Raw genomic sequence first — 25,170 nt, 5'->3', positions numbered from 1 at the left:
CAGACCATCTTCAACCCAACAGAGGAGGACATCTACGAAAAATACAGGCTAAGTAGTGCTGTGATTTTAGATATCATTGCACTCCAGAGATCACACCTGGAAAGCAACACACTGCACATTAATTCTATCCCAATGCATGTGAAAGTGCTGTACTCATTACACCTGTTATCATCTGGTAGTTAACAGGATGTCATTTCTTTTGCTGATTGGTGGTGTCAGAGTGTGTTTTCACATTTTGTTTCCCTCATTCTTCGATGCCATGTTAATATATTTCAACCAATACATCTATCAACCTAGAAATGCCACTGAAATTCAAGAAACTAAATTGGATTTTTTTTGGATTGCTAATTTTCTGCGTGTGGTAGGGTGTCTGTATGGGACACACATGGCTATATGCTCTCCACCTCAACTGGAATATATATTCTGAAACAGGAAAAAAACACACATTTGTTTAACATACAAGTGGTGTGTAATGCAAACAACATAATCATTGACACTGTAGACCAGTACCCCAAACGCACTCATGATTCCTTCCTGTTCAGGAACTGTGGCAACTACAGATGGCTAGAAGGAGGGGATTTTGATGATGGATACCTTTTAGGTAATGAAGTGTACTACAATGAGTGATGACATGTAGGGTAACATTCATGTTGAAACCAGACACTCATGTGCATGTCTTCCACCGCTGACAGTGCATCAGCCTTATGGCGCTGGATGCAGACACCACACGTTTCAAGAGATAACCTCAACCAGCAGCGCTACAGTGTTGTATATCAACACACCAGGGGGTGATTGAGCAGACTACTGGGCTGTTGAAAAACAGATTTCAGTGCTTACATTAGAGCGGTGGGACACTACAGTATGCCCCAGAAACACTGTGCAAAATTGTCGCTACTTCTGCAATACTTCACAACATTGCCACGAGGACAGAACTACATATCACAGTCTCAGAATCTTTGTCGGAAGATGACAAGATTGCACATTCAGCACAGCAGTGAGCAGAGAAAAGGAGAACAGTGGAGGAAAACCCAAACAGTGATGGGACCACAATGCCAACAATTATTTTGTAAAGTAAGTCAACAAATATAATACATTTGAACATGTTAATTAAACATTAAATAGTGGTAATGCCTGAAAACAAATTCCCTATAATGCCAGGAATGTATTTCACATTTAAAAAAAACAAACAAAGAATTACTTACTTCTGCTATGCTCATTAATTCACCAGTTATGTGTATTAGCAAACACCATAAACATCAAACACAAACATTCATTGTTTTCTGCCACTGCGGCCTGAAGGGGTACGTTCAGGATGTGTACCTGCATGTGTCTGGCTGCTGCTGTGTCTCTGTGACCTGTCATGTGTAGTGGGCATGCTACTGATGCTAGATCAGCCCTCGCTCTCATGACCTTTATCAGCTTTACCACCTACAATCCAGTTAGTTTGCTGTGCCACATGTTGTTGGGATCTGTTGCAACCCCATTGAGATGTTGCCACTAAAGTGGCCCGTGTCTACTTGCTGATTAACTTCTCCTACACCAGGTTGATGTTGCATTTGTCAATCTGCCAATTGAATGGCATTGTGTCCATTCTTTTTGCACTGTGGTTCTCCCTGTGTTTTTGCCCAGTGTAATTGTCTGATAGTTGCACTAACAGCTTTTCAAGAGCAGTCGTCATGTTGTCCATCTTGCTGTGCATTTGCTTTTGATTTTTGGCCAATTGTGCAAATGATATGGTCTGTTGCACAGTCTGTACCTTCCTGTTAACTAATTGTATTTGTTTTTGTTGCAAACATTGATTCTGCAACATGGATTTCTCAAGCCCTCCAAACATCTGTGTGTCTTCAACTGGATGTGAACTGGATGGCAATGTTTGTGGCACATATCTTGGCCTATGTCTTGGTTGACCAAGTCCCAAAAGATGCTGCTGATGTGGTCTCACTACAGCAGCTAATTCTGGACTGTGTTGTAGCTGGCCCTCATCCTCCTCTCCTGATGCAGGCTACAGTGCAAAATCAGCACTATCAGTGTGCCCATGTAAAGTGGAGGCTCCACTGTAGGTCGCAATAGGATCTTCCTCCTCATCTATGTGAGCTGCACACACTTCCCACTGAATCTGGCCCTCCTGTGTGCTGTGCAGCATCATCTGTGGTGCAGAAGAAACCTGCAATTCGTTTTTTGTGCATGATTTGACTACACCCAATAGACTTTTGTTGTTTAGTCACAATACAATAAAACAAAAAAAAACTTTGTTTAATGTGCTATATGTCTCATAATGCACTGGTATGGCTACAGTCAATGCTAATTAAGCATGTGTCTTAATGAATGCTACATTTGTTTTCAGTCCAATGGACATGCTGCACTTACTTGGGTTAGGTCCTGATGTCGATGTGTCTATTTGCCTGATTCATCCACTGCTTCTGGCTCAAGGGTGCCTTTCATTAGCATTCCAATAGCAGTGGATGGCCAGACTCTGGCCTCATGTGGCACAACTCTCTGCCAGGCAAGTGGTCACTTTTTCTTTGGTCCTCGACCTAAGATTGTACAAATTCTTGTGGAGTTCATCCACTGAGCAATGTGTCACACCAACTGTGTTTATTCTGACCTGCATGTCCAGCCAGATCTTTTTTTGTGCCTCAGGGACAGTGGTGAAGGCCTTCCCAAACAGCAGATCATGATTATTGCAGCATTCTTCTGTTAGGATTTGTATCTCCTTCTCTGAGAATTTCAATTTTTGTTTTCCACACCCAGCCTCCTTATAATCATCCTGTCTTTCCTTTGTTTTTGTTTAGTTGTCTTCTCCTTGCCACCAAACACACTAATTTCACCTGAGGTTTGTAGAACCTCTCTCTTTATGCTTCACTGGCTGGCAATAAGGAGTACTTCCTGGTTTGAGGGTCATTCACCTGAACTAGAAAGCTCTTCTTTATGTGTGTGAATGTGTTTTCAGATTGAAAACATGTTTGTAGTTTTGGTATTTGCAAATGGCAATCATTAAAACTGCGACTCACGATTTGCAAGTCACAATTAGAGGTGTAAACAAATACGCACATTCCAATTTTTAAATACCTAATTGCAAGTCCCAAAAAAAGTGCAAATAGGTTATCGCAAAATGGACCCTGTGTACATTTGGCCCTAAATTCTGGGTTTTTTTGCATTCTCATACTTGTAGTCCAATTGGAAATGCAGAACTGAAAGTCTCAAAATGCAAATAATGCAAGCACTGTCAGAGTCAAATGTCCTAGCTTTGGATGCTGAGCTATTGGGTTTAGCCTTTTATTTGAAAGCCACAGACAGACTGGCAATGGCTTGTTAAAAGAAAGAAATCTTCTGCCAATTCAATTTTTAATTTTTTGAGAAATGTCACTGACTGCAGAAAGCCTTTGACACTTTTTTGCACATAATTTCAAAATAGCAAACCAATTCTGATTTGCGTTTTTTGCTCTCCAGGGAAAACAATTTCCATGGTAATGGGTGGCCACCCTCAGATGTGTACAAATCCGGGGGAACACTCAGGAGTACCAAAAGGCTTTTACAACTCAAGACCCACATAATGAAAAACACAGAAATTAATTCAAGATTTGTGATTCAAACACCAATTATGATCCTAACAGCCACCAATTGGTTCAAAACCCATATTGTGATAGTAAATAAAAAAATCCAAAAGGAGACAATGTAAAAAGTCTCCAATCCCAGGGCATAGATGGTAGGCATGGAAAACTCAAAGTACCACCAGTGAATTGGGTGAAGAGTTTGGAAATTAAGTACATCCTAAAAAAATTAATGAAAATCATTGAAAATTCCACAGTTCAAAAAATTAGTTTAGCTTTGGTTCAATGATGTAAAACAACTGACATTCTCCAGTTTTGATTTCCAACACACATAACAAACACCATAACCATAATTCATGCTCCCACCATGCTCAAAAGATCAGAGCTGTGAAGAGAACAAAATAGTGGTTTTGACTCAGTTTTTAAATGTATATACATATATATATATATATATATATATATATATATATATATATATATATATATATATATATATATATATATAAATATATATATAGATATCTATATATAAATATATATATATATATATATATATATATATATATATATATATATATATATATATATATATATATATATATATATTCGTAACCATGTCCCGGAATGCAGGAGCTCCACACAGCGGTCCTGGATGGGTTCCGAGAGACCCTAATATAACCTTAGACACTCCTTCAAATATCAGGAGAACCAGGACACCTCCAATATGAAAATTCAATTTATTTCAGCACAAAATCCAACGCGTTTCGGCAACAGCCTTACTCATGGACCATGAGTAAGGCTGTTGCCGAAACGCGTTGGATTTTGTGCTGAAATAAATTGAATTTTCATATTGGAGGTGTCCTGGTTCTCCTGATATTTGAAGGAGTGTCTAAGGTTATATATATATATATATATATATATATATATATATATATATATATATATATAAAATGTACAGTTTCTTACTAGTATCATGGGTGATCAAGGCCCGGCTGGGCCAAAACGTGTTGGGAGAAGCCAGCAATCAATCACTTTTTCACAACCTGCAGAGGTATTTAAGTGTATCTACACCACTAGGTTACTGTGCGTTGTTTGTACAGGTGGCTTGACCCAAGCTTGGACCACCGTGTCAGGAATTCGGAGGACCAGCGTCTTTGTGTATGATATGTATATATATATATATATATATATATATATATATATATACAAACACACACACACGTGCATGCACGCATGCACACACACACACACACACATTATCTAGTGGCAGTCACCATTAGGTAGTTACAGTTAGAACCTAGCTTCAATAGAAAAAGCATTTTTTGACATCTTTGATGTCGGTTGATGAATCTTCACTAAATTTTCCCCCCAAAAAATTGATGCTCACTTCAGCTGTTGTCTGGAAACTTTTCGGGTGGTCTGTCAAACGTAGGCTAAAAAAAGGGGATTCCCAAAATGCCTTTTCTGCTTGCATTTCTCCATAGGGATTTTGAAAGCGACTACAGCCTGAACCGCTGGTTGAAATTACACCAATTTTGGCAGAACCGTAGCTCTTGGGTAAGAAAGGACCTGTTTTTTTATTTGGTATAATTCTATTCAGTAGTTTAGGAGATATTAAAGAAAAAAGCAAATTTGTACATGTAGGGACGCGAAGGCTCCAAAAACCTTCCCGATCTTGTGCTGAGATCTGATTAGCTACCAGTACTCCAACCAGGAAGTGTTAGTAGCCATCCTGGGACTCAGCTTCAGCCCATTCCCAGAAAAAAAAAAAATAAGAAAAGAGGGTAGGGTATGGACACCCTGACCCCTTAACTCTGCTTTTGGAGTCCCAGAGAGACCCCACCAGGACAAAAAACACAGGTTCCTGTGCTTGTTATGAATAGAGCCCTCGGGTAGGCCAGGTCCCCGGGTCGTTTTTTAAAAAAAAGAGGGAGAGTTCAGGGGGCCTCCCTTCTAAGGCTATTGAGCCCCGGGCACCACCACCTCCCCAGGGATTTGTTTCTAATAATGGCAGGTGGTCGTGCGGAACCCTGTCCTGGGCTGCTAAGAAGCCCTGGGACCATCACCTCCCCAGGGCTTTGTTTAAAATCACGGAGGGCCATATACAACCCCAGGGACCACCACCTCCAAGTGGGCTGGCCCATGCCCAGAGAAGGAGGGAGGCCATGTGTCCCCCCCCCTGAAGCCAATTATGGCCCTGGGGCCCACTACCCCGAGGCTCCTGCTATGTTCGAGAGTGCCCACTGCGGGAACATAGCCGTTTGCTCTCTCTTGGTGGGAGCATTGACAGCTTCCCGTCAATTCAGAGCAAACACGAACTCCTCTCCTAGGAAGCGAGAGCTGTCAAACCGCTCTCACTTGCTGGAAGTGGAGTTTTTATCTGTTTCCCTGCCGGCTTTCAAGTGGGCACGGAAACAGACTAAATGATTGCTGTCACACACAGGGAGCTGCATTTTTTGCAGTTCACAGTGCATGTAGTAGCAATGCCAGCTGCCACAGTAGGCAGGGAGCCGGCTGGGACTGTGGTGGAATTCAGGATCCCCCCATGGTTCCCAAAGCTGCTGACTGGGTGCCCTGGAGGTCACCCAGGAGACATTGTCGGGCCCCAGGAGATGGAGTGGGCCACATGGCCCCCCAAAAAAAAGAATTTATTTTAAGGCCGGGCCCTTGGGCTTGGGAGTCACCAGGACCGAAATCGGCCAGGGGAGGCTTGGCCCCCTCACCTATTGAATAAAGGTTGGGCCCAGGGATATTTGGTGCCCAGAGCCGAGATCTGCCCGGGGGTATGCATGGCCCCCTCCTCCATACCAACCTGAAATCCTTCATGGAGGTGAATGCATCGCTGATCTATTGGAGCACAATCTGTATGTGACTGTGGCGAGTGGGTTCTTTCTATCCTGGTGAGAGCAGAGTCCGTGGTTCTCCTTTTAAATTGCTCCAAGTATGAAAATGTGTAAATCATCTGGAAGCTCTACCGTTTTGGCCCTGCTCCGTCCACCTTAGTAATATGCAAGGTCTTCCTGCAGTTGGCCAGAATCTCCACAAAACAAACAAGCCCTTACCTCATATAGACAAAAAGAAGGACCCTGGTTTGGTGGAGATTTACGTCTTTGTAGCCTTGTTGGCCTCTCTATAGAAGGATTCATGTTATTACAGAAGTCGCACCAGGACAAATCATGTTGCCAAAAGGCACACAAGGTCACTGGTGACATTTTCTTGTGCTCCACTGCACAGCTGTAGTATCGAATACATACTTGACATTTACCCATGGAGGCAAAAAGAACTCCATTTTGTTAGATAATTTGTGCAAAACTGTGGACTCTTTTTGGATAAAATGGCAGGTGAGGTTCCTTTGTGGCTGAGTCACTCACACAGGTACTGACACACCCACACATACACTCACACACCCACTCACCGATGCACTCAGACACTCATACACCCACTCAGAGACTCATGCATTCACTGACAGACTCACTCAGACACTCATGCACTCACTCTCAGACCCACTAAGAAACTCATGCACTCACTCACAGACACACTAAGACTTGTGTACCCACTCACAGACCTACTCAGATACTCACGCACCCACTCAGACCCTCACGCACCCATTCACAGATTTACTCAGACAGACAAGCACACAATCATAGACACACTCAGACAATCAGGCATCTACTTAGAGACCCACTCAGACAATCATACAGCCACTCACAAACCTACTCAAAGAGTCATGCATCCACTCACACATCAACTCAGAGACTCAATCAACCACTCACAGACCCATTCACCAACAGACAACCCCACTGAGGTACTCTTGCACACACTCACAGACCCACTCAGAGGCTTATGGATGCGTGGCTGGATGGTTACAGGGGGTTAGCTGCTGGCCTGGCAGCAGGCCAGGACCCGCAGCCAATGCCCGCTGTGCACTTCCAGAGGCCATGCGTGGTGCAGGGTTGGAACTTATAGCTGGTTGGCTGTAAGACGTGGCCGCAGGCTAGAAGGCAGAAGGCTGTGCGTGGCAGTGGTCAGATTACGTATAGCAATAAAATTACTTTACGCTAAAAAAAATATCAATTCACTGAAAAAAACAAAGGTTACATAGACGTTATAGTTAGGAAATAGAATTTAAAAACACAGAAATTCACTTAAAAAAAGATTACAGGGGCGTTATAGTTAGGATCTTAATTCACTTACACAAAACCATAGAAATTCAGCAATTATAGTTATGTTTAGCTCAAGTAACTATAACTTGTGCCCTAAGGTACGATAACTCACACCCTTACCATGCAGTGCTAATTACCCCACATATTACATCACTCATGAATCTTTAATAACCTCTTTGATAATATCAATGTAACATTTGCAGTAAAATTATTGAGAAAACTGTGCATGGCAGGGGTGCAAGGTATAGATAACTTAGAGCATGAGTTATAGCTACTGGAGTGAAATATAATTTCTGAATTTCTATGGTTTTGTGGAAGTAAAGTCAGATCCTAACTATAAAGTCCCTGCAACCTTTTGATTTTTAAATGAATATATATGCACCTCTACACTATGCTAATGCAATTAATGCCACTCCACTCTATGCCACTCTACTCTACAGTATTCCACTCTGTACCACTGCACTATACCACCCTCCACTCCACGCCACTCCACTCTACTACTCCCTATTCCACTGTACAACACTAGACTTTACCACATTACAGTATTTGACACTGCCCTCCAGTATACTCTACCACACTCCACTTAACAACACTCAACTAAATGACACTTAACATTATTGGACTTATAATGATCTTGGTGGACAGGGTTACTCCATCACAAATGTGACAGATATCCTGTCCGCTGTATTAAGATTCCATTATATCCTATGGAAATTGTAATACGGCAGAAGGAGTATTTGTCATATTTGTGACAGGGTATTCCATTCACCAAGATCGGAATCAGGCCGTATGATCTGAAACACAATTTAATTAAAAAATATAAACCATTTAAATGTAATGAAAAAAGCTTAATTTATTCTTTCTATATAAACCTAACTTAAACCATGCAAAATTTTGAAATTCTACGGTTATAGTTATAACTTAAATTTATAATTTGTGCATCACCAGTTAAAACTTGCACTTGTAATTTAACTACCTTCAATTTACTATACTTCACTCACTTCCATACACAGTCTTGTTGCATTACTTGCCGCACTATATGAACTATAACTCTCCCTTTCTCAATGGACTGTGTGAGAAAACAGAGCTGATTGCAGAGGCACCCAAACTTTTTGCCTCCATTTTTCACTTTTTGCTGGTGTTTTTCTGACTCTGATGGTACCCTGGGTACTGCTAACCATCCCAGGGCCTGTGCTCTGTATAAAATGAGTATGCAAATTAGACTAATTATAGTTGGCTATGTCAACCTACCTATAAGTGCCTAGTATATGGTAGGGCATGTAGGTGTAGGGACCCCAGGATAGGTAGTGCACCCATAGGTGCACTGCTGAGGTGCCCAGTGTCATTTTAAAGGCAGGCCTGCCTTGCTGGCTGCTTTTAAACTAAAGTTATATGTAAAGCGACTTTGGAATTAAAAGTACTTCCAAAGTCTTCAAACTACCTTATTTTTACATGTATGTCATCCCTAAGGTGTGCCCTGTGTGCCCCTAGAGTTGGGTGCCATGTAACTATAAGCAGGGACCTTGTAAAAAAAAAATCTAAGCCCTGGTGAGGGAAAATAGCCAAATTCGTTTTTCCCTCACTGTAGAGAATGATTTCCATTGGCTAAATTAGGGAGATTTTATTTTAATTATCAAAGTTCCCGTAAGTGCCAGATACCTTGCGTTTGGTATCAAATAATTGTTATAATAAATCGCACAACTTGCAATTGATGGATTTAATATAACTAGTTCAGGTAAAGAGTTTTAAAACTCTACCTGAAAGTTGCCAACTTCAACTCTGTAGTGCTCTTCTCTGATTGGCTAGCCTCTGGCAGCCTGGCCAGGCTTCCTTGATGAGGAGTGAAGTGGCCTGAGCTGAACAAGAAGGATATGCCTGGGGGAGGAGATCTTCCTCAGCAGATGGTGGAGCAGGATGGGGGCAGAGCGGCCAAAGTGGTCTTCAAAGGCAGAGAAGGACATTTGGAGCCGCTCAGGACCTCCCTCACATCCTGCAACCCTAGACAATTAGGTGCCCTCTTGATTAGATTAGGAGAGGGCAGGAGAGGGGTGTGTTTAGGATTTTTAGCCACACCAGTGAGTAGGTTCAGCCAGATCTAACCTCCAAAAATCACTTTCAGCCATGTTGGATTTTTAAAGAATGTTGCTCCCTGGGAATAATAATCTTTGCCCCACTTCCAAGGAAGTGGTCATCAAAGGAGGAAGGAGCCTGCCTGTGATTGGATAACCAGCACCATCCTGCTTTTCACACAGGAGCAAGAATAAAGATGGCAGAGCTGCACCCACACCTAAGATCCCTACAAGATACAAGACAAAGAAGAAGAAGGACTGCCCTGCTGGACCCCTGACCTGCACCTGGACACTGCACTCTGAAGGACTGCACCAGCTGCACACTTGGGCTTCACCACTAAAAGGACTTTGCCTGTCTTCTACTGCTTCAAGAAGGGACTCCTAGTTTGCAACGGGTACAACAGAGCTGCCCAGAGTCCACTGCATCGATTCCCGCAAGCAGAGCCCCCTGACCAGCGTCCAGTGGGCATTTGAGGATTCTGACCAAGTGCATTTTGGGAATTGTAGTCCCACCTCCAAGGAGCAACTCAGAGTTTCTGAAACCTTGGATCAAGTTTTGGACACCTCAAGGACCCAAAAAGGACTTCTGGAAGAAGATCCCGAGTCTGGAGATCTTTGGACCAACTCCATAAGTTGAAGAGTTGCATTGTGGGAGTTGTTGTCCCAGACCCCAAGATGCAAACCAGAGTCTCTGAACCCTTGGCTAGTGCTGTGAACAACTTTCCTGACTCAAGAAATACTTCTCAAAGCAAGTGTGACAGTGTTACCTCATGGGTGGCCTGAACTATGGACTTTGTCACTTTACAGTGTGACCTTTTTTTAACCCTTTGAGCGCCAGTTGCTTCTATGCGCTAGGAAACAATAATACTTTAAAAATTCATATCTCTGGTTCTCCTTAGAATATATTAATCATTTTGGTGTCATTTTAAAGATAAAAATATTATATATTTATATAAATTGGTGTTGGATTTTTATTGTGTTTTGTGTTTTACTTATTTACTGTTTTGTGATTTTAAATGCTTCACACACTTGTCTCCTAAGTTAAGCCTTGTCGCTCTTTGCCAAACGACCAAGGGTTGAGCTAGCTTTAATTTATTGAGACCTAACTGGACCTGAGAGGAGGTTAGGGGCATGTTGCTAAGTGTAGGTATTTACCTGCTCTTACCAATAATCCACTTTCGAACACCCTGGTTATTACCTTGTATATTACATAACTATGGGAAATCATAGCAGTCATAATAATACTTATTACATTCCAAATGATATAATTTGTGAGGACACAGTGCATGGTAGAGTGGCGAGTTACAGAGTTATAGAATACTGTAGTTTATTGTGGTGGAGAGTGTAGTGGTGTACAGTGGAATAGTGTACAGTGGAGTTAGCTACAATGAAGTGATGTGGAGTGGAGTTGTTCAGTCCGGAATAGCTTACAGTACAGTTGTGTATAACTGAAGGATTTATTGTGAAGTGAGGTACAGTGTAGTGGTGTAGAGTGAAACTGCATAGAGTGGAGTGGTATAGAGTGGAGTATCACAGAATGGAGTGTCATAGAATGGAATAGTATAGAGTGTAGTTCTATAAAGTGCAGTTGCTTACAGTGGAACAGCATAGAGTGGAGTAGCATTCAGTGGAGGGTCGTACACTGAAGAGGCATACCATGGAGTGTCATAGAATGGAGTGGCAAAGATCGGAGTGTCATAGAGTGGAATAGTGTAGACTGTGCTAGCTTAGAGTGGACTGTGGTAAAGTTGATGGGCAAACAGAGAAGCAGCATATAGTGAAGAAGTGTAGAGTAGAATAATGTTTAGTGTAGTGGCATACAATAGAGTGACGTACAGTTGAGTGCCTTTTAGTTGTATAGTGTTGATTAGAGTAGCGTAGAGTGGAGTGTTGCACAGTAACATAGACTGTTGTAGCATACAGTGAAGTGGTGTGGAGCGGAGTATCAGAGTGAAGTGGCATAAAGTGAAGTGGCATACAGTGAAATGTCATAAAGTGGTGAGGCATACAGTGAACTGTGGTACATGAAAATGAAGTAGGCTGAAAATGGTTGAAGATGCAGGGTGAAGTGATGTAGATTTAATGTGCTAGGAATATAGATTATGAGGTATAAATGCTAATGTTTGGTAGTATATGTTAATATTGTAAGAAAATGTAAAGTTATAAGTGTTAAAATATATAGTTATATACTGTGCCTCAGTATTTCATGGTAACTTTACAGTATACCATTGTACATGTCGATAAGAAGACAGTATCTGGTTGGCTATTGGCTGTCTTTACAAAATGTGAAAGGCAGCGATGTAGTTTTGCTGGGTTCTGTGTTAAGGATTGTAAGAAACTTGGTTGCTGGTTGACTGAGATGTGAGCCCTAATCAAGCAACAGCCACAATCCCTTGCAGGGTGAATCACAAAAAGTCAAAACATTTACCTGTGCTTAACCCTGGGTAGCTTAGCACAAAAAGCAGTCAGACTTAACTTATAGGCTAAGTTTTAAAGTATTCATGCAGCACACAAACAGTAACAAAGTGAAAACACAATGCAAGAAAAATCCTAAACCAAGCTACAAAAAGTAGAATACATTTTGATAAATCATTTGACACCAAAACAACAAAAATCCAATCAGGTGAACAAACTAGAGTTATGATTCTTTTAACGTTTAAGGTTCAAAATAGCACCTAAAAGATAAAGGTGCTAAACACAGTTATTGAGGCAACACAACCAAGGATCCAGAAGTGTATGGGGACCTCTTGTGGGTCAGGCTTCACTTCAGGCTTGGCCCAGGTTCAAGATGGTGGAAGCCTGTTATGTCCCTTAGGCTCTAAAAAGGAGGCCAGCAGACTAGGCCTTGAAGACACTTCTGGAAATCCTGGATGCAGGTGAAGATGCACCGTTCAACAGTGTACTGATTTGGTAGGATCGGAAGTCCAGTATTTGTACCCATGTGTGCCTTTAAAATGGGGATAATTTCAAAGAATGGTCTTTAAAGTGCACAAAGGTAATTTATTTCGGCCCTGGCTCCAGACTTACTAAAGGGGGTTATGCAGCCCTTTGTGATGGAGCAGGGCACTGCTTATTCAGGTGGGTCAGCTCCTCCCACCCAACCTGCCCTGGATGGGCCATCAGGATGCTGATGACCCATCAGTCACACCTAAGCTATCTTTGTGGCTGCCTGGAGGTAATGCACAAAGATGTGCTGTCACCCAGCCCAGACATGTGTTGGAGAGAGGATGTGGGTACACAGGTCTAGGAGCAGGGAAATTCCAACTTTCTAAAAGCGTCATTTTCTAAATTGTAACAGTAAACCCGACTTCATCATTAAATATGATTTAATATTACAACTCCATAGGTACTAAACATGACATACCTACTCCTTCTCAATTAGAAATTACAGCTTATTAAATGTAATAAGTAATCCCCAATGTTATCTTAAGAGAGAGGAGTAGGCTTCACAGTAGTGAAGGAACTTGGGTGTTTTTCACCACCACAACATGTAAAACTTAAAGGCGAATGTCCTGCCTATTAATTACATAGCACCCTGCCCTACGGGCTAACTAGGGCCCACTTTAGGGGTCACTTATATGTACTGGAACTTAAGGATTGTAGAGGGGTTTTAAATGCCAAGTTGACATGGGGGTGTAACACTGCATTCAGGCTGCAATGGCAGGCCTGGTGCATGTTTTAAAGTGCTACTTAAGTGGGTGGCACAAGCAGTGCCGCAGACCCACTAGTAGCATTTAATTTAAAGGGGTACACATAGTGTACTTTACTAGGACTTATAAGTAAATGAAAAGTGCCATTCGTGTATTTGTCAATCAAACCATGTTTTAGGGAGAGAGCACAAGCACTTTAGCACAGGTTAGCAGTGGTAAAGTGCAGAGTCCTGAGACCAACAAAAATTAACTCAGCAAAAAATGGATGGAAAAAGGCAAAAGGTTTGGGGTTGACCCTGCAGAGAGGGCCATTGCCAACAATGACATATATACAGGCAAATATTAAGTTTAAATGTGTTCCCTACCTATTACCACTTTATTAAAGTGATAGTAGTTAGAGAAATATATTTATAGTTTTCTACATATTGTTCCTGCAGTTTCAGGAGAATTGTGACTTTTAATTTTTTTTTAAGTAGTGCAGTAAATTGTAGGTATTACAACAGTACCCCGTAGACTTTTTTGTGAAGATTTAAATATGTAAAAAATTGAAAATGTGTACTGTACAGTGCAGTACAGTGCATTATGGGCTTTTAACATATTTTAAAATTATTTTTTTAAGTACAGCAGTACTCATGAGGTAGTCCCAAGGCACTCTGTAAATTTTTTAAAAAATATATAAAAACATTTAAATACTTTTCCCTGGCTATTCCCACTCTGATAAAGTGGTAATAGATTGGGGAAAGGTATCAAACCTAATACTTACATATATCTAAGGTTGAAACACTGTAGAACACAACCATGCAGAACAGAGCCAAATTGTACCTAAAAGCAAAATGGCTGCCTTGTACTTTTGGAAAGGCAGTCATTAGTCAATCACATAATGACTTGTCATTGCCATGTACTGTGGTACCTCCACAAAATAACGTTAAATTAAGTGAAACTTCACAAAAGTACTGTGACAACAGATATAGGCCCTCATTATGACATTGGTGGTAAATTCCGAATCCGTGGTGACGGCCGCAAAGATACCACAGCGGAGGCGAACATCCACCCGGTAGATTATGACATATGCACACAAAACGACAGAAACCAGCCACAACGACAAATCTGCCAGACCCAACGAACGCGATAAACTGTCGGAACTAGCACCCATACCGTTATGCAACCAAAACAACTAATAATGACCCACGAATCACCACAGCGGACATTCAACGGCGGTAAACCATTGGCGGTGTATGCTGCGGCCACAGAAATGTTCACCCAAAAACAAAACAAGACAGCATTGGCCAGAACAAAAAACCCACACCTGACACAAATACACACACCCCACACACCTACCAACAGCACTATAAAACACCCTCATATCACCCACAATCCTTTGCAAACACAAGACAACTGCTACACCTTCCAACGCCAATCCCAGAGCCAACTGCAAACACACACCACAACTACCATTAATTCGTCAAGCAACACACACCACATCACACGTCACCCTCTGCATCACACACACACCACTCAAAACCCATCTCCCCACAAAGGCAACCCCATTTCACTGATGAGGAGTTGCAGGTGATGGTTCAAGAAATAGTCAAGGAAGAGCCACAGCTGTTTGGAGCACGGACACAGCAGATCTCTATTGTCAGGAAGATGGAGCTATGGGGGAAGATCGTGGACAGGATGAACGCTGTGGGAACAAACCCAGGCACAAGGGACAACATAAAGAAGAAATGGAACGAACTACAGGGGAAGGTGCGTGCCATTGCAGCAAGGCACCAGCTCGCCATCAGGGGGACTGGAGGTGGACCTCCTTGTCCTCCCCCACAGTTGACAACATGGGAGGAGAAAGTCTTGGCAATACTGCATCCTGAGGGCCTAGCTGAGTACCCGGAGGACTGGACACTGGTGAGTCACCATTACCAACCCACCATCACCCATACCTGCATGCCATTTAACCCCCTCTCCGTGACTCCCTTCACCCAGCCCCATTCCACACAGTGCACTACCCCAATTACCGCACCTAAATGTCTACCCCTGCATGTCATACCCAATGCAAGCACATTCTTATGAATGAATGTCCGTATTCAGTAAGGTTTCTTTCGTAAGTTTAATCAAAGAACACAACCTGGCGTCGGTCTCCTCCAAGGTCCCAGAGCCAACTGGCACACTTGGAATGCTCTGCGCCTCACAATCTAAAAGTTCCCCAAGTTCACATCATAACATACATCCCTCCCAGCTCTGCATGCACACCCACCAGCATTGCACAGACAGCATGTAGAACTACCAATCCCACAATCCATCACCATACACTACCAAAGGTGAGAGGACAACACCAATATCATTGAGAAAGGTAGAAATGTGGAATATGTGACAGACAATCACCCTAACAAATCACTTGCAAACACACAGGTGCACTAGACAATGTCAGAGTCAAGGTGGGGACCAGGCAACCCAGTCCCCCACCAGAAGATGTCCTCAGTGATGACAGCAAATCTGAAGGACTTGATCTGGATGAACTCCCTGGCCCATCTGGGACCACAGGTCAGTCGGCTACCACATCCCACAGCCAGTCCACCACAGCCCCCCCTCAGACTCAAACACCACAGCATCCAGCCAACGCCCCCAAACCTCTGTCTTTAAAAATCAGTGGTGTGCCCACCTGTAAAGAGACCCGAGCTGGCACTACACAGGCAAGACAATGAGAGTCCTGGTGTAAGTGGGAGTGGGCACACCATTCAGGAAACACATAAACAGGGGGCCAGGGACAGTCGACTGACAGCTGTGCACCAGGGGGAGGACAGGTTCATGGAACCAACTTCCCAGGAGGCACTCACAAATGTACTGGGGGCATACCAACCCTCCCGTTAGCCCCCACCCAGTTTCCAATGCCCGCTCACCCAGAAGGGTGGCCGTCTCCTTCACCCCAGGCACCTCAGGCCCTAGCCCAGTCAGCCCTGCTGCCCTCAGTGAGGAGGCTATTGACCTCCTGAGATCCATCTCTGTAGTGAAGGCAACCATAGTAAATGCCATCCAGGGGCTGGCATCCCAGATGCAGCAATGCAATGCCTACTTGGAGGGCATTCACGGTGACTTGGCAGCCCCACAGAGATCGTTTAAGGCTCTGGCTTCCTCTCTGATTGCAGCCAGTGCCCGTGTTTCTTCTGTCCCCCTGCAACTCTTCCCAGTCCCTGTCTCCTATCCCCCAACCCATCCCGCACACACATTCTGACAAGCATGCACACAGTACAACAGACACCACACTTTACTCCACAAGCAGACACACAGCCAACACATAGATGCACACACAACAACAGCCACTGCCTCCACTGTCTCCCCATCCTCCTCCTCCCTCACAGTCACATCAGCACTCACACCTGCATGCACAGCATCAACAGTCCCAGATCCTGCCACCTGTACAGCCTTGCCCCCAGTCACCACAACAGCAGACCCACAGACATGCACCCCACACACCACGTGCGCAATCACCACCACCACCATCGCCACCTCATGCAGCACACCCCTCACTTGCAGACCCCACCACAACATACATCCACATGTCCTGTTTGTCCTCCCTCACCCTGTCTGCCCCATCCCCAAAGACACCTAAACGCTCCCACTCAGACACCCAACAGCCATCCACCTTACACACGCACATTGTCCATGCACCTGCACCCAAGTCCAGCACACCTCCTCCTACAACCACTTCCTCTACCTCCACTCCCACTGATCGTCCCACACCTGCCTCACTGGTCCTAAGAAGCTTTTCATTTCCTGCATTGACCTCTTCCCTACGCCACCCCCGTCCTGCCTGTAAGAGGAGAGTACCCTCCCTCAGCCCAGTCCCTCTACCTCTCATTCGACTCTTGTTTCTCCCCCTAAGAGTTCCTCTGCCACTGAGAGGAACAAAAGTGGCACTCAGGCCCATTGTCTCAAGGCCACTCCTCTGCCCCCTACCTAGAAGGCCAAGGACCCACTCCCTTCTAATCCCAAGCCCAATGACCCCTGTCCCAAGAAACCCCCCATCATCTCCTTGATACCCCTGCCCAGTGGAGTGCCAAGGTTGTCAGGAGTCATGTTGGGCCTTGGACATTGAACTGTGGCCATTTGTGAACTTTTGACTGACCAATGGCCCTGCCTGCAAATATGTTATTTATTATTTATTTGAATTCACGCTCTTATCCAACATGATTACAGTGGTTGGACCAGAGGTATGTCTCCTGGCTTTCTTTGCTCCTTAGTTCTGTTGCTGTCGATTTACTCTGCAGATTGTTCAGGGTATATAGCATGTGTGTTTGGTGTGTGTTGTGCATGTGTGTGTCACTCTCCCCTCCCTCCCTTGTGTGCTAGGTGGCTGTACTAACCGTCGTTGTCTGCGTTGGCATTGGTGTTCCTGGACGGCCATCGCATTGTACAGCATCAGGAAGACTTCCAGTTCCGGTTCCATGGTGGCTGCGGACTCCTCTGTGTCCTTGGATGTAAGTGTCTTCTTTTATATGATGTGTTTCCGCCAGGCTTTTGGTGGCAATGCCAATGCCCCTGGCGGTCTGCTATGTCGTAATATGGTTGTCTTCCGTCTGTCTGTTGGTGGCTACCGCTGTTTCCAGTGTGGTAGTACTGCACTGGCAGTTGGGGTGGTACATTGGCTGTATATGTTTCTCTCAGCCCCCACTTGATGGATCATCCAAAAACATACCATGCACAACAAGATCTTTGGGCACACTTTTTTGGGAAAATTTGTGAAGATTCGTCAAACGGTGCCAAAGGTATAGGCAAGTCAAAAAACTTTTTTCTGTGGAAACTAGGTCCTAACTATAACTACCTACTGCCAGTAGGTAATATAGATAGATAGATAGATAGATAGATAGATAGATAGATAGATAGATAGATAGATAGATAGATACATAGATACATAGATAGATAGATAGATAGATAGATAGATAGATAGATAGATAGATAGATAGATAGATAGATAGATAGATAGATAGATAGATAGATAGATAGATAGATAGACTAAGCTGGGCAGGCTACACTAATCTGAGATGTAACAGCTTGTGAGACTGTGTCAGAGGTCTGCCTACATATATAGCTGGAAGAGTGACCAGACACCATGAGTTAATGCCTTTTCCTATTATTTCCATGAATATCAGTTAACCAAAATGCAAGGTCTCAGGAGGAACATCATGTACCATTTTACCATAAAGTGATATGACAGGATTCAATCCGTTTCCCACCATTTGCTCCTAAACTGCCTCCTATATGTTACTGATATGCTATGTCATTAGGACGAAAACAGAATTCTTTGAGCCCTGTTCCTTTGTATTCCTGTCACTGACCAGTCTTAGTTTGCATTCTGGTACATTCTGGTACTTCAAGTCTTGCATTTAAAATGGAGAACTGACGATAGAAGCAGTAGAAGTAAAAAGGAGCACTTCTGGATGACCTACTAAAGCCTCACATTGTACAATTTTAGAGAGTTCTTTGTGTAAGGGATGCTTGTGCTGCTGCTACCTATGCTGTTCTTGTTTTATGCTTAGGAGAACATAGAACTGGTGCTACGTTTGCTTTATCTGTCTTTTCTGTATTTGATTTCTTATTGCTGCCTCCGTTCTTTCATTGTTTTGTGTGACTATGTAGGTCTCCTATGTGAGCGACATTTGCACTACTGCTCCCATGCCGCACGTGTTCGAAGTATGTGGGCAAATCTTGATCTATGCCTGCACATACTGCCCAGGTTGCATATCCGAGGGAAGACTACATCTACATGTGCGTTCCTGACTCTGCCTGATATTTGAATGTGTTTCAGAATTTTCATGTTGTTGACCATGCTGTAACACTACAGGGTGTATTGTATCCTTCTACAAAGAACACTGAGGACCTCATTATGACTTTAGCGGGTGGCAGAGGCCGCCCGCCAAAGTCCAGTGTCGGGATGACCGCATATGACACCATCCCTCTGCAGTACCTATTATGAGTTTCCTGCTGGGCTGGCAGGCAGATACAGCGTTTCTGCCCGCTGGCCCAGTGGGAAACACACCATAAAGTTGATGCCAGCCTGTAATAAAGCCGGCGGCAATGTTGCAGTGCGTCAGGTGCTTTTTACCGCCTTTATTACAGGCAGTGAAAAGCGCGACGGGGCTGTCTATGGGGGCCCCTGCGCAGCCCATGCCAAGGGCAGGGGCAGTGAAGGGGCCCTATGGGGCCTGCGCCACCTCCTTTCCACCGGTGGGACTGCCATACGAAGGCTGGCAGAAACACGGGTCGCATTCCGGAGGGCAGCGCAACCCTGGCAAATTGAGACTGCTGGCACTCCCAGGCCATCGCCTGAGGGGGCCACACTACGGTCATAATATGGTGGTCGGACCACCCCTGTCGGCGTCACCACCATGGACCGCCAGACTCGTAATGAGGCCCTGAATCTGTAATAAATGCATATCTCCCACGTGTCATGTAGTGCAAAGCAGTTTCTTAAGCCCTTAAAAATGGTAATTGTGAAACCACAAGAACCAGAATACAATTTGGTGTTAGCCTAAAGGCTAGTGTTGGCTCAAGGTGTAACTTATGACATGGAGCTATTTAACAGCTATTGCTGTGTAAGGAAATATTTCATATCTACTGCTGAACTTAACCCACAAAATTCGTATTACTGTCTCCCTTACTGACAGCTCTTCATAAACCAGTTTGGGATCTGGTCTGTGACACTTACTTTGAACAATATGGAATGTCATCTACTGTGATGAATATAGTAATGGTAGAGTGTCTGCAACATTAATGCTAAATAACAATAATAACAATGCCTGTGAAACTATCACTGCTGCTCCCAATGCTGGACCTGTTCTATGTGTTAATCAAGCTTCCTTGCTGCTGCTATTCCCGTCATTGTTCATGTTTTGCTTCTGGCTGTGTTGCACATGTTCTGTGTGTTTTACTAAGACCTATCATTGTGATGTCTGTGCATAAAAAGTGAAGCCTACACTGATGCTCTGCTGCTTCCTACGCTGCAGCTAGCTTGTGAATGAGGGAATCCTGCTCTTATTTTGGATAACTGCCCTTAGGTTGAGGACTGAGGGGGTCATTACAACATTGGTGGTAAAAGGCGCTTACTGCCGTGCAGAAGACCGCCAATACACCGCCGCGGCCGCGGTAGACCGCCACAGCTATTATGACACACATCTTGGAATCCTCCGAAATTCAGACACCCACACAATACCGCCACACCAAAGGTCAGCGATAAACATGCGGAAACAAATCCTCCACCTCCACGCCAACAGAAACACGCCCATGCCATTACGACCCACGAATCCACGCAGCGGTCTTTCAACAGCGGTATTCCATTGGCGGTACACACCGCTGCGCTCAAAATACACACACATTTACAAAATACCGCCACATTGGACAATTACAAATACACACACCTGACACACATATAAACACCACTCCCACACACCCAACACAATATAAAACACACACCCACATCACCCACAAACCCCTACAACCAGAAATTCTGAGAGAAGGCGAGAGAGAGAGCACAGCCATTGACAACCCCATCACACAGAGGCACACAACATCATCACCCACACAACATCCAAGCACAAAACACCACATACCACTACACTCACCACACTCATCACCACATACACCACCCCACACATCAACCACACCACCCCATGTCACGCCAAAGACACCCCCGCTTCTCCTAGGAGGAGCTCAGGGTCATGGTGGAGGAAATCCTACGGGTAGAGCCACAGCTATTTGGCTCACAGGTACAGAACACATCAATAGCCAGGAAGATGGAGCTATGGCGCAGAATAGCGGATAGGGTGAATGCCGTGGGACAGCACCCAAGAAATAGGGAGGACATCAGGAAGAGGTGGAACGACCTACGGGGGAAGGTGCGTTCCACGGTCTCCAGGCACCACATCGCGGTGCAAAGGACTGGCGGCGGACCCCCACCTCCTCCCCCACAACCAGCAACATGGGAGGAGCAAGTCTTGACCATCTTGCATCCTGAGGGCCTCGGAGGAGTCGTTGGAGGAACGGACACTGGTAAGTCAAATCTTAACTATCACATCCCCCACCATACCTGCATGCTATCACACACCCTCACCCTCACCCCCTCCCCTATCACCCAAACTCCTCACTAATGTACCCATGACACCAACAACCCATCCCAACCCCAAGCCATGCAGGACACAACTAAGCATGGACACCCATCACTAAAGCATGCCCACTGCACATACCCAGAACACCCCCCCAACCATCAGCTCACAAGCCCACACACAGGAATGCCTGCACTGGGGTTCACGCACACCCAACCATTGCACACCATGAAACACACACATGCAATAATCATGTTCTTATACCCCCGCAGGAACCTGAAGGAACGTCACCACACCAGAGGGTCCAGACAACACCACTCCACCCCCAGGCCCACAGTGACGATAGCAGCTCTGCCCTACTGGATCTTGATGACCAGCCCGGACCATCGTGGGCCTCAGGACAGTCCCCTTGCCCAGCCACAGCCCAACACCGAACTTCCACCCTCTGGTAACACCAGCACAGCACCCACCCAGCGGGCCCAAACCTCCCTACCCAGGACAGGTCAATCAGCGGTGTGTCCACCACTACAGGGCACCCAGGGTAACCCACCACCCCAACAACAACAGGGACCTGGGGGCAGTGGTACTGGGCACACGGTCCAGGGGACGGAGGCCCAGGAACATAGGGGAACTGGGAGGGCTGCTGTGCGACAGAGGGAGGACAGGCCAAGGGAACCAACTCTCCACGAGGCCCTCTCCTCCATCATGGGAGCCTACCACCACTCCCAGGAGACGATGGCAATGGTCCTGGACAAGTTGCAGGAGACCCTGCGTCTGCAGGAGGAGCAGTATTTGGGGTTCAGGGAGGAGCTCAGGACCATCGGCTCCGCCCTGGGCACCATCGTAGGGGTGCTGACGGACATTCAAAAGACCTTGAGGGACACCGTGGCACTCCAAGGGGCCCCTGACACCAGCCACGACGATGAACTGCCCACCACCTCCGCCGGCGCTAGTGGAAAGGACGCCCCGCCACAGGACCACCACACCAGCACCCCACCCCCTGCAGACGGACAACCACCACGCAAGCAGCCCCTGAGATCCAGGAACAGGACAGAGCAAGATGGCAAGATCCCCGCCAGGAAATAAGACCACCCTGATTGTCCCCCCACTGTCCCACTTTGTTACCCTGTCCAAATCGGAACTGCCCCAGCTCCACTTCGAATGGCCAGATGTGCATTGTACCTGTGAGACTAATAGACTGGACTCTGCCATGGACATTCCTCCACCATCACCCATCCCCATTTTACAACCCCCCATCATTTTTTAGCACTTAAATAAACACCCTTGAAACACTAAAAAAACTAGAGTCAGTTTATGATTTGGAACTTTGTATTATCAATTACAGTGTCATAATGGGTTACCCATTGGAAGGCTAACATACCAATGTCACACATCACAAGCCCTTCAAGGATGCAAGCAGTTGACACGTAGGTTACCACACTTGTGAAACTGAAATGGAAGGGGAGAACTCAGTTAACAAATAGTGAGTGAAATGTAGGTACAGGATAGAGGTAGACGTGTGAAAGTTAATGTAATGTTAAACCTGAAAATGTACTCACCTGTGTTTCGCTGGAAATATTGCTCTATGACTGACTCCCTGTTGTCGTTTTCTTCTTCCTCAGCTTCATCCTCATCACTGTCCACAGGCTCCAGAGGCTCCACAGCTGCTACAACACCGTCATCTGGATCATCCTCCTGCAGAAAAGGCACCTGGCGTCGCAATGCCAAATTATGGAGCATGGAGCAGGCGATGATGATGTCGCACACCTTCTTCGGTGAGTAGAATAGGGATCCACCTGTCATGTGGAGGCACCTGAACCTGGCCTTAAGAAGGCCGAAGGTCCGCTCGATTACCCTCCTAGTCCGCCAATGGGCCTCATTGTACCGTTCCTCTGCCCTGGTCCTGGGATTCCTCACTGGGGTCAATAGCCAGGAAAGGTTGGGGTAACCAAAGTCCCCCAATAGCCATACACGGTGCCTCTGGAGTTGACCCATCATATCAGGGATGCTGCTATTGCACAGGATGTAGGCGTCATGCACAGAGCCAGGGAACATAGCATTTACCTGCGAGAAGTACTGGTCTGACAAACAGACCATCTGGACATTCATGGAATGATAACTCTTCCTGTTCCTGTACACCTGTTCACTCCTGCGGGGGGGACCAGAGCTACATGGGTCCCATCAATAGCATCTATGACGTTGGGGATATGTCCAAGGGCATAGAAGTCACCTTTGACTGTAGGCAAATCCTCCACCTGAGGGAAAATGATGTATCTCCTTATGTGTTTCAGCAGGGCAAACAACACTCTGGACAAGACGCTGGAAAACATAGGCTGGGACATCCCTGATGCCATGGCCAGAGTTGTCTGAAAAGACCCACTTGCAAGGAAATGGAGCACTGACAGCACCTGCACGTCAGGGGGGATTCCAGTCGGATGGCGGATTGGTGACATCCGGTCTGGCTCCAACTGGGTACATAGTTCCTGGATTGTGGCACGGTCAAACCTGTAGGTGACGATGACATGTTTCTCTTCCATTGTCAACAGGTCCACCAGTGGTCGGTACACGGGAGGATTCTGCCATCTTCTCATATGTCCCAGCTGACGGTGCCTAAGAAGGACAACAGCGAAGAAACAGTCACTATTCCTCCAGGTATGTACCCACAGTTCCACAAAAGACTACACCAGACAATAAACCCTTCCTGTATGTGTGTTGAGTATAGGCCTAGCTATGTGTGACGCAGTAGTAAATGAAGCCATGTGGGCCCCTGAAATGGCGGCTGCCTGACCTCTAAACTGGGACAATGGGATTGTGGGGTAACTGCGCTGGCGTTGCATACCGTCGCGGTAGGCGGTCGTAGACCGCGGCGCACTGCTGCATTGGTTAACATTGGACCCTATGGGTCCCAGGAGCCAATGAACAGGTGCGCCGGCGGTGATGATGCGCCCCGCCGCGGACGTCACCGCCGCGGACGTCACCGTCATTTTCTATCTGTTCAATCACTAGATACTTGACCTTCGACAGGAGAGGACCTACACTGCGAGTGCTGCTGTGACCTCGGTCTGGAAGCGACGATGGCTGCTGCGTCTGGGGAAAGGGCCCCTGCCTTCACTGCACAGGAGTTGGAGAAACTTGTGTATGGGGTCCTCCCCCAGTACACGCTACTCTACGGTCCTCCAGACCAACAGGTTAGTACACAGGGAGCACGTTGTATGGGCTAGGCCTGGGTGGAGAGGGCTGGGTGGAAGAGGGAAGGGGGCAGAGTTCACAGAACATTAATGCATGGGAATGAATGGGCCACATGGCTAGAGTAGGGAGGGGGCCACTCACATTGACGGTGCAGTTGGTAATGACTGTTCCTCTTCCCTTGTGCATGTCATGTAGGTCAGCGCCCACCAGAAGAGGGACATTTGGCGTGCCATCGCATAGGAGGTCCGGACCCTGGGGGCCCACCAGAGATGGGGCACCCACTGCCGGAAGAGATGGGAGGACATTCACCGCTGCAGCAAGAAGACGGCGGAGGCTCAGCTGGGGATGGCCTCCCAACGTGGGAGGGGTGCCTGTCGCACCATGACCTCCCTGATGTTCCGGATACTGGCGGTGGCCTACTCGGAGTTGGATGGGCGCTTGAAGACATCACAGCA

The 25,170-nt window shown here is 45.7% G+C and overlaps 1 protein-coding gene across 1 annotated transcript in view; it reads right to left on the bottom strand.

Annotated features, from left to right (window-relative positions):
• Positions 1-25,170, bottom strand: part of OTOGL (otogelin like) — a 1,080,166-nt gene that overhangs the window by 185,986 nt on the left and 869,010 nt on the right. The gene's annotated exons all lie outside the window — the stretch shown is intronic.

The sequence above is a fragment of the Pleurodeles waltl genome, chromosome 4_1 (genome assembly GCF_031143425.1).
Source record: "Pleurodeles waltl isolate 20211129_DDA chromosome 4_1, aPleWal1.hap1.20221129, whole genome shotgun sequence".
NCBI classification, from domain to species: Eukaryota; Metazoa; Chordata; class Amphibia; order Caudata; family Salamandridae; genus Pleurodeles; species Pleurodeles waltl.
Note: the sequence above shows the minus strand (reverse complement) of the source record. Positions and strands in the feature narration are given on the sequence as shown.